Source organism: Cololabis saira, chromosome 6, assembly GCF_033807715.1.
Source record: "Cololabis saira isolate AMF1-May2022 chromosome 6, fColSai1.1, whole genome shotgun sequence".
Lineage (NCBI taxonomy): Eukaryota > Metazoa > Chordata > Actinopteri > Beloniformes > Belonidae > Cololabis > Cololabis saira.
In genome coordinates, this window is record NC_084592.1 from 26105286 (window position 1) to 26116970 (window position 11685).

The following is an 11685-nucleotide window of genomic DNA, read 5'->3' on the forward strand; positions in this document are numbered from 1 at the left end:
TTACAGTTACATGATTCATTTGTCTTGTAACATAAGAAGTGAAATGATGAGGAATCGGAGTAAATAACCGTGGTGTACCTGTTTAGAATTAAATTCAATCTTCCTGTGTGAATTAGTGTGAAGACGAGGTGACTGAAGGCTGATTTATGGTTCTGCGTTACACCAACGCAGAGCCTACGGCGTAGGTACGCGTCGATTTAACGCAGAACCGTGGACACGCTTTGCTAGGCAGCCGCTGCTATTCTCCCCGGAGGGAGGCTTTGTTCCCTCCCCTGCTACACGTCATTCAAGCAGCCAATCAGCGCAGAGCCTCATTATCATACCCCCCCTTCCCTTAGAATGGAGCACAGAAAAAGGGGTTAGAAGCGGTAAAACTTTAGACACGGCCCACAGGCTGAGTTTCTGATTTATGTAGAAAAAACAAGCTTTAGATTGTTTTTAAGACATTCAAGGCCTGTTTAAAATATACATTAAATGCCATAATATGTCCCCTTTAACCTCTCAGGTATGAATTAAGCACTAAGGGAGCTTAAGCACTCTTATTTTAAAGATAATTTGGCTTATTGTACTGTTAATTATACCAACAGATGCTCACTAGAGACTCTGTGTTAGTCTGGTAGTGATGTCTCCACGCAAAGCTGCTGGACAACATTCAGAATGAAGCTTTTGATTAAATCAGACGCACCTAGAGACCTCCCAGAAGTGGGTCAGTGTGCTCCTGGAGGAACACCACAGCAGCCAGATGCATGAATGATCCGGATGCACAAATTACACGTGTTTACTACAAGATTTTTATAAATGAAGAAAATGTATTGGGTATATACATACATGCGTATACCGGTATACTGTATATAAGCATGGCATGACAGCGTCATGGTTAAGTGGTTAAGTTTTGCTGTTTGCAAAGATGTCAATCCATCAGAATATATCTTTTGTTGTTGTGTATTTAATACATATAAATGATTATACAAAGGCCTCTGCTTCCATACAGGATAGAGGATGTCACAGGTGACATGCACAGAAGGTTAATGGGCAGTGCCGGTGGAAAAAATTATATTTTCACAAGGAACAGAGAAATCGGATGTTGCAAGAATTTGCACAAACACACCGTTTGTTGTGACAACACAAAAATGCTGGTTCTGTAAGTGACATAATGTGGTCTCTTTCATAATAAATGACCCCGTAGCTCCCTGCAGAGAAACTCCCTGCTAAACATGATCACAGCTCAGGAGCTTCTTTGATAAAAGACACTCAAACAGTTAAAGATTGCTGTTGATAAAAAGCATCTGCTGTTGTGAACCATCTTCGCAAAAAGGAAATCTCTGAAGACGTTCTATCAAAGTTGTTGAACTACAACATACTTACGTTAAATATATTGTTGCTAAAGTGCTGAAAGGAAAATGTTTTGTGGACTGAACAAAATAATGTTGAATTGCTCAGGAAGAATACTAAGCTCAACAACATCAGAATTCAGCAGGGAAGCATGGTGGAGGCAGCATCATGATTTTGACTTTTAAAGGTTTACTTCCTTTAAAAGTCCCATATTGAGCATTTTCAGAGGTGTCAAGTAACAAAGTACAAATACTTCGTTACCTTACTTACTAGTAGAAATTTTGGTTATCTATACTTCACTGGTGTAATTATTTTTCAGACGACTTTTTACTTTTACTCCTTACATTTTCACGCAATTATCTGTACTTTTTACTCCTTACATTTTAAAAACAGCCTCGTTACTCTATTTCATTTCAGCCTTTTAAAAAAAACTATCCAGTTAAATTGCTCCATCCGGATAGAGTGAATTTGGTTGTGGTTGTTTCAGATGTTCTTGTCCAGTTTTGTTCTTACAGCCGTTCCCTCAGATTCTTGCAACTAAACTTGGATGTACATTCCAATAAAGGTTAGGATAAATGATAACATGCCTCTGAAGTTTGACTTTTTGCACCATTACAATACTTATAGGCAACTAGTCATCATATCTCCTGCTCTCTGAAACACATGTTAATGCTCAATAGTACACATATATGGTTCTTTAATATATTTACATTATACTAAGATGCATTCATTTTCAATGGCTTTTGTCCTTAATGGCTTTTTTCCCCCTTACATTACTTTTACTTTTATACTTTAAGTAGTTTTGAAACCAGTACTTTTATACTTTTACTTGAGTAAAAAACTTGAGGTGATACTTCAACTTCTGCAGGAGTATTTTTTAACTCTAGTATCTATACTTCTACCTGAGTAATGAATGTGAATACTTTTGACACCTCTGAGCATTTTTGATCAAACTCATAATAGAGTTGTTTTCAAATTCCCCCGAAGGGAGATCCATCTACTAATGAATCAACTTTTACTTTTACTGCAACACAAAAACCCTCAGATGTTTATGAAATCATGCAGACTACATCTTCTCTATGTTTTTGTACTCTGTGAGCATCCTTTTTGTCTCCATCCCTTCATTTCCGTCACGTTACTACCAATCACATACAACGGAGACAATCGGAGGACATGATTGATTGTTTGTGTGTTATCAGCTTAAAGACATCCCGTTTATTTGTTGTTGTGTCTCAGATTAAAGTTGGATCACATTTTGTGGGCAAAACACCAGTTAAAGGGGACCTATTATGAAAAACAAGTTTTTTCTTGTTTTAACATATATAAAGTGGTCTCCCCTCACCCTGCCAGCACAGGGGAGACAAAATACCATGAAATTCTGCAAGCTCTCTGACCCCCGCCGGACAGAGTCCCCCAGTGTCACGTGACCTTTTTTTGAGCCATTCTGAATCTGCGCCTATGGTGACGTCACCATAGGCGCTCATTTCCATAGGTTCAGCCTCCGCTGCTGAAACCACGCCCACAACCAGCTCTCTCCGCTGCTGGAGCGGTCCTTCCTTCAGCATGTCGGACGCGGCGCCGGATCCGGGTTAAATCATCCAGGTTCCCGGGTGGTTTGAGAGCTGGGTCCTCGGGAGTCTGTCCCAGGCTGGACCAGCTTCACCCTCCGAGATTTTCAGCCAAATCTGTCGGTTTGATCACCGGTAACGGGCGATGCGCCGCGGATGCGCCCCGGAGCCGATCTGTGCGCCCGCCGTGGGGTTGCAGCGCCCGTCGCGCAGCATCCGCCGGGCAGATCCGGCTGAAATTCCGCTGGTCGGTCCCCGGGAGTCCCTGCTACCAGTCCAGGCGGGTTCCTGCGGTCCCGGCCGGTCGGAACCGGTCAGATTCCCTGGTTAAAGCCGCGGTGATGCGCGCTGCTCCCGGGTGCCCGGCGTGGCTCCGCGGCCAGCGTTCAGCATCCGCCGGGTAGATCCGGCTTAAATTGTGCATAAATGTTATTTATATACAACTCATATTTTATTTTTTTAACAATAAAGTTTCCATTTGTGAAAATTCAGTGTTGTGATAATTTACAGGCTCGGGCTGCTCTGGCGGAGCGAGGTTTATTCTCCTCCCCTGCTACACATCATTCAGGGAGCCAATCAGCACAGAGCATCATTATCATACCCCCCCCCCCCCCCCCCTTCCCTAAAAATGAGGCACAGAAAAAGAGGTTACAAGCGGTAAAACTAGTGACAGGGCCCACAGGCTGGATTTATGATTTATGTAGAAAAAACAAGCTTTAGATTGTTTTTAAGACATTCAAGGCCTGTTTAAAATATACATTAAATGCCATAATAGGTCACCTTTAATTTCAAAGGGTTCACATATTTTTTTTAAAGATGTGTTAAATGAAGAGGACATTTTGCACTAAAACACACCATTTCATTAGAGGTCACAGACTTTGACAGCCACACGGCACCCACATGCACAGAAAAGCCTGTGCTCCCATTAATAGATGCATGAGGGTGAACGAGTTCAGGTAACCGCAGTAGATGTACAACAATGCTGCCTCCAACGTCTGCGCACACATGGAGTCCTCTCACGGCACCCAGATAATCTGAAAGTAGTAGCTAACTGGACATTATGAAAATATTCAGACACACTGAATGTAAACTTTGCGAGAAGTGCAGAAAGTAGAAACGGCAGAAGCCTTTCTCCCGCTGCAGCCTGAGCTCATCTGCCGTGTGATGAGATGACAAAGAGTGTCTGCTAGATGAGACTGCTCACCGTCGGCTTGTATGACTTCGGGGTATGCGTGAGTTTGTGTGTCCTTTTGTATCGTTTGTGTCATTTGGGAGTGAAATATGACACCTTAAGTGGTCGCTGGATGTAATAGGAAGGAGCATGGCCTGGGAACGTCTCATTACCTCCCACTGACCAGCTGATATCCTCGGAGGCTCAGCAGGAAGCCCGGCGTTCCCACTAAACTGACATTAAACCCTCTAGAAAAGACCTGTAGTGGGCTGTTTATTTGAAGAGGCCCACCAATGTCACACGGCTGACGTCTTTTTGTAAGGAAGTGATGCTTCAAGTTTATTAGTTTGCACTTCAAACTGTTCTTGGAAGAGCAGTCAATAGACTGCTTCTGCCCAGATGGAAAATGCTTCTAGAGGTGTTGTTTAAAGCTAAAACCCTCCAACCTGTCTCGCCAAAACAAACCTCTCAAACAGCTTTCCCAAATCTGACTCCGACCAAACATCGACAAAGTTGCTCCAGTGGTCCAAATGAAATAAACGTGTGTAACTAGTCATTAGCTGTTAGGCTTAATGAAGGAAGGGTTTTGGCTCATTCTTCATTTCAACATTGTTTCAGTTCATTGATATTTTCTTCCAACGTCCCAACACAGCCTCAAAATGCTTTACAATGTGTTTCTCATTTCTCAGAGCACACGCACACACTACACTACAGTGCTTCTATTATATACACACTCTATATGGAGCGGGTTTGAGATGTTTATGCTGAAATGCCGTGTTTAGTTCTGCCATCATGGTGCTGGGCATCAAGTCTGAACAACTGCACTGTGGTCTCATCTGTCTGCAGGACATTGTTCCAGATGTGCTGCAGTTTGTTCACATACAGTTTTGTGGACTTCAGTTGTACTGCCACATTTTCTTTTTGGATAGAAGACGCATTGTGATCCTTCCAGACAAACCGTCATTATATTAACGTGTTAACCTAATTAAACCTGTTTGGTGAAATGTATAATGATGTTCTCCACATGATTTAGAAATGGTCTTACAATCCATCCCAGACTGATGTGCTGTAATAATTGCTTCTACAAGACAACAGCTTATGTCTTTTCCTCTTGGCACTGTGTTTAGACACACCTGAATGCTCTAGACCAGGGGTGTCAAATGTGCGGCCCGAGAGAGGTTTTCTTGCGGCCCGCGAGAAGTTTCCAACGCAAAAAAACGAAATGTTAATTTACTAAAAAGGAAGGCATAAATAATTGCCATGAATCGCAGCATATCCGATAATACATTTCTTCTACAAATCCATCGTTATTCCACAAAGAGAGCAGTTTTTGACATTTTTTTAGTTTTCTAGAATGCATTTGCCGATTTTATTTCTTTGTAGACGGTCGTTTATTTTTATTAACAGACTACTATTATATATTTTCGCAGGAAAAATATCACTGCTAAAAAAGATGATAGAAGATATTTATTCTGAGAATTTCAGTTTTGAATACAAGGATAGTGACAAAGTAAAACAGTTAAAAGAGAAGTGCTGACTTTTTCAGCACACTGGCGTAAATATCCGCGCCAATTTTTAAAAATAAATACACTTAATTGTACTGGAAAAATCTCTAAATCACAAAGAAACACTTTTTCTTTTAATTTAATTAAATTTCCTATAAAAAAGCGAAATATAAAAAAAACATTTCTGTTTATCTTTGTAAAATGATATTAAAAGTAGTAAGTAAAAAAAACGAGAAATTTCAAGAAAAGATCCTGAAGAAATATATTTTACATAATTAGAGTGTAAACAAAGTGCATACTTCCTTTAAAATTAACTAAACTGATATTGGATTAGACAATAGTGAAAAAAAAAGAATTAGAGAAAACATTTTCCAGACCGTTTTTGTTATTTTGAGCGTGCGGCCCGCGAGAAAAAAATTGGTCAAATCCGGCCCGCCGAGCAAAAAGAGTTTGACACCCCTGCTCTAGACCAACAACCAGCCAAAGCGTCTGTTTTTATAGAAACATCTGCTGATGTTCAATTCACCTGAGGGCAAAGGTTGCATCACCGAGCTACAACCTGTCCTCTTAAATCCTATGGAAGCACTGAGGGGTACTTAGTATTGCCCACATGTTTTTTGTTCTTTTTCGGCTTAAACAGTTATATATTGTTGTTCTTCTTAGGTTGAATTTACATAATATTAATACCCACTATGGTTAGATATTTTTTATTGTGCTTTGCAGAAACAAAGATTTAAAATAGGGGGTAGAACTTTTGAACAGGTGCATCTGATCTAGGACCACAGCTTGAACTAACATACCTTCAATCAGAACATCTCAATGGACAGCAGGATCGCTGTAAAAAACAAAACAAAAGAAACATCAGAGATGAGTCAAGTCAATGGAAAAAACAAAAATCAATCAATCACTTAAACCAGTTATTATGAATGCAGGCTAATCTGATAAGTGGATTAAATTCCAACGAATCAACCACTGAATTCCTTCATACTGTTGCATGTGAGTTAAGTAGGAAAGATATAAAGTGTTTATGTGTGAATAAATGCTGCTGACAGAGGTATGTGCTGCAGACTGGGAATGCTCGGGGCCAGTGTGCGAGCATTTAGTCACAGCAGGTATCTGGGTCAAGAGCTCATAATCCCGTCTCATCCTTTTAACCCGCTCTCTGATTCTGGATCTGCTGGACGGAGGGACGAGCACAGACAAACAGAACCAGAACAAAGACAAAGCCTCAAAAGTCATTGATCAGGTGGTTTGTTGTTGATTACAGAAGCTTCATTCTCACTTTCTCATTTCATTTATTAGCTACTTTATTCTCACATTTCTTTGTCTTGACTTGATAAATGTGCCATGATGACTCCAGTTGCAAGTTTGCAAATATGTGGATTAATGATTGTCGGTGAAAAATCATTTAACAGATTAAAGTTTTACCCAGTTTTTCATTTGATACTTGGCTGCACACACACGGACAGTTTATGTCTCAGACTAGCTGCAGGGCTGCAAAAAAAAAAAAAAAGGAGGAAATATGCTGTTTCTGCTCCAGTTCCACATAATAAAGTCTGTCACTGGCATGCCACAATATAAATATAAATATAAATATATATATATATAAATATAAATATGAATATATATATATATATATATATATATATATATATATATATATATATATATATATATATATATATATATATATATATATATATATATACATATACATATACATATACTGATACTGTATACATATACATATACATATGTATATATATATATATATATATATATATATACATATATACATATATATATGGTGTTGCCTTCTATCTCCAAGTTTAAAAGACAACTAAAAAAGAATCTATTACTAACCTATATATAACATAAAATGCTTTTTCATGGACTGCTGGAATCTTTATGGATGGTAACTGCTTATACCATTGACTGCGCCCCCACCCTTATATGAACTATGGGCCCCAACCTATAAGCTTTCCTAGCTTCCTTGGGGGACCCGTTCACTCTACCTGTTTAATTCAATTGTATTATTATTATTATGGTATTGTGAATAAATTCAAACTCAAACAAAAATTAAAAAAAAAATAATAATATATATATATATATATATATATATATATATATATATATATATATATATATATATATATATATATATATACACACACACAGTACAGACCAAAAGTCTGGACACACTTCCCTATTGGTTTGAATGAGAAGGTGTGTCCAAACTTTTGGTCTGTACTGTATATGGCAGGAATGATTTCCTGTGGCGTCTGTGGTGCATCTTCTGCTGAAGGTGCTCCTCTTCTGGCCAGTGGGTCATGCAGAGGGTGTGTGACATTGTCCAATACAGATTGAAGCCTGGACTGCTAACCAACTATTTGGAGTGAGTTTGATTATTAGTTTGAGTTATTATTAATGAGGTTGGAATAGTTGTTAACTTTGTCAAAGTATATTTTCAGGACATTAGGTGTGTATGAATATGGTAGGTTTCACAACAGGCTCGCAGATGTAAGAAATAGGTATTATGGCAGGATGTACAATTTCCCCATTGGTGTTCACAATGGAAATGTCCCTTTGGGATTACACGGGTGGACCGGGGCCAATCCTATCTGTCATCGAGAGAAAATCCTTGAAGGAGACTGGCTGGCAGATGCTCTGAAAGCAAAAGAAGAGCACCAACAAGCAGGAACAGAAACTAAGAGGACATGAAATGTCCAGAAAAAAAGAGGATGTTCAAATCACCAAGATGATGGCTGCTTTCTTAAATGAGGCCTTCAAGAAAGAACTCATGGCACCCCAGAGGAGAAATATCCTGCTGAAAATGACTGAATGATGAAAAATATATGAAAATATATGTTTAAAGACAGAAATTGTCAGGAAAAGACCTAGCTGGATGAAATATCCTACCAACATGGACAGAGGGAGGCTTTCCACCTAAAAGAGTAAAATACTGCAAAAGACAAACCTTGAAGAGAGAAACTCAGACCTAATATAAGAGGAGGAGAGCCTTGAATGAGGAAGACGATGTCATTATGAGGAAGAAAATGGTCCTTGAGAAAAAATTAGAAATTGAAAAGTTTAGGGAAGGCTTCAATCAATACAAGGCTATTAAAGAATATGTCCAGATGCAGAATGAAAGAAAACCCTCTGACAAAGGACTCAAAGAACCAAAGATTAGGAGGAAGGCCTCATAATGCCGAGCATGAGGGCATAATTGATCAAGACTGAAAAGGAGGATATGAGGAAAGACTATATTCAGGAAAACGTGGAGGATAAGAAAAAAGAAGACACGATGATGAAGACGAGATAAACATGCACAAAACATAATCTCTTTCCATTGAGCAAGTTTAAGGATTTATATACAGTATTGTACTGTATAGTACTGTATATAAATCCTTAAGCAAAATGAAAGTGAGCCCCCTGTGATCAAACCCCAGCGAGGTACTTCGAGTGTACTCAGAAACCCTCCCTGAATCAAGAAAAATCTGTAAAGTCCTTCAGTCTATCAGCGATCTTAAAGTCTCAGCTGGTTGTATATCGATGACAAACTCTCACCAGACACTTTACCGACAGCCAGCACAACTTTCATGCAGATTTGTAGTTTCAAAATGAGCTACAACTCTATACTGTGGTTTCCAGTGTACTTTACAATTCATGTGTTCTATCAAAAGCAGTCAGGTTCAGTGAAGCCTTCACTTCCTGTGTTTCCTTCAACCTTCTCTGTGTTGGCACCAGATTACCAAGACTGGAAAGAGTTAATGGACCAATAAACAATGTTTATTATGTCAACATTCATCAGCGGTAGTCAAGTTTCCGACTGTATACTATGGGAGTATCTGGTATGTTCACAGGCCGCTCCTGTCCTGTCCAAATGAAGAAAGATGGCACAAATGAGAGCCAAAAACCTGACTTGTAAACTTCACAAGGGAAAGGTTTTGATTTATAGACAATACGTCACCTGGAGTGCCTCATGTTGTATAATAGATTTTAGAAGTTTTGTTTTTCTTTGCAGAAACACTGAGCTGAGATTTTATAGTTAAAAAAGCCACAAAAAGCCACACAAACTCAGAAAGTGAATCATTTATGGCATCTGAGAACCAGATAATCAAGCCTTAAAAATAATGGATAAAAAACCGATGAGATGGCATCACTGTCACATATTGAAACAGTACAACATGCTTAGTTTTGATAATTTCTTAAAGTTTTCTACACTCAAACTGGTTTTTAAGTGTCTACAGAACCTAGCACCAGATGTTTTATGTAAGTTAGTTAGCAGGCAGAATAGTGGTAGGATCACCAGGGGAACAACAAGTGGTAACTGTAAGGTTGAACGCCGTAAGACCTCCTTTGGGCAGTCAGCGTTCTCTATAAAGGGCTCTCAAATGTGGAACACACTGCCAACTGAGATAAAAACAACTCAAGATTTTAAGGTTTTTACTAAAAATGTCAGACTGGTTGAAGCAAAATCAGAAATGTACGCATTTTGAATCACCTGTAACCGCTAATAGGGTGCTCTCTTGCAAGCTGAGAATTGTAAATAGGATATAGCTTTGCATGTTGAAAATTGAATGTATTTTTGTCTTCTTTTTCTCCTTTCTTTCATTTTCTTTTACTAAAAGCCTAACTAGGGACAGGAGATGGAAACTAGCAATAGCTATACTCTCTGTATGCAGAACATCAGTCACATTGGCTTGTTTGTAATGAGTGAATGTGATCACATTTAAACCTGCATTGTCCCTATTAAATAAAATAAATGTTTATAAATTATAAATTATTATCTAAAAGTCCATCTATATATGATAAATGATGTAAATGTTCAGGCTGCATCAGAAGATGCTGCAATAAGACAAAGTACACATTTATAACTGATGATAACGTGATCTGCTTCCAGCACGCTGGTGTTAATCTCTGATCACACTCCTTGGGCAGGTGTAGAACCGGTACGTTTGTCTCACAGGGAGAACTAAACAGCATCACAGCCTGAGTGAAACAGCAGGATGTCATGGTAGAGACACAGACATCACTGTACATAGGAACTGTACCGTACTGCACAATTATCAGTCTTCTCTGCAGCTTTGCAGCCTCTTGGTTCCTTGTCATGGCTTGTGGTTGATGCTTGTGTTTGATCTCAGGAGTTTTGTCGCTCCTTTCTTCAGCAGGAATGGGCTGCTGTTTCCTGCAGGTAAACTCCTGAGAAACGCTCCATCCCTCTCCACATCCTCACACTCTGGTTCCTCCTGTTGTCCACTTTATGCCATTACACAATAACACCCAGCAGTGGAGCACAGATGTCAGTGTACCTATGATAATATACGTAAATCCCCCAATTCCAAAAAATTTTGGACGCTGGGGTAAATGCAACATTTTGCAAATATTATAAAGCCATATTTAATACAGTAAAACATTAAAGACACATACACAATGGAATGACTGAGATATTTTGTCAAAAAAAATATTGAAAAATATTTGCTGATTTTGAATTTGCTGGACACAAAACGGGCTACAAAAGTCTGGAAATTTCTTCAGTATGAAACAGTGAAGATTTTAGAGATCTCATCATTCACCCCCGAAATATTTCAAGAAATTGAAGAAATCTCAGGCTGAAAAAAAAAAAAAAAAAATCAATAATGGAGTCTGCTGATCTGCAGTAAAAACAGACGTGGTGGAATTCATTACCGAAGAAGTTCACTGTTACATCCACAAACACAAGTTAGAATCCACCTACATGACCCAGAAACACCGATGTCGTCTATGGGCCAAAGATAATTTAAAATGGACTATGGCAAAGGGAAAAACTATCCTGCGGTCAGACGAACAGAAATTTGAGATCCCCATTCGGCCCCATTTATACAGTATAACAGTAATATATGCTGATATGCAGAGAATCTCTCAGGGAAGACTTTGCATCTTTCAGCAAGACGGTGCTAAAACAAACTCCTACAGGTGCATTGTTGTTGGAAAACACTTCAAAAACTGAGGGACAGTTTCCTTTTACAATAAACCAAAGTAGCTGCTAAGATTTTTATTTTGTTTTTAGTTTATTTTGTTTGTTCACCGTTGCAGCAGTCATGAATCCAAGAATAATAGAGACAGAATA

The 11685-nt window shown here is 38.9% G+C and overlaps 1 protein-coding gene across 3 annotated transcripts in view; it reads left to right on the plus strand.

Moving 5' to 3' along the window:
• tsc22d1 (TSC22 domain family, member 1) overlaps nucleotides 1-11685 on the plus strand; it is a 106240-nt gene that overhangs the window by 63708 nt on the left and 30847 nt on the right. The gene's annotated exons all lie outside the window — the stretch shown is intronic.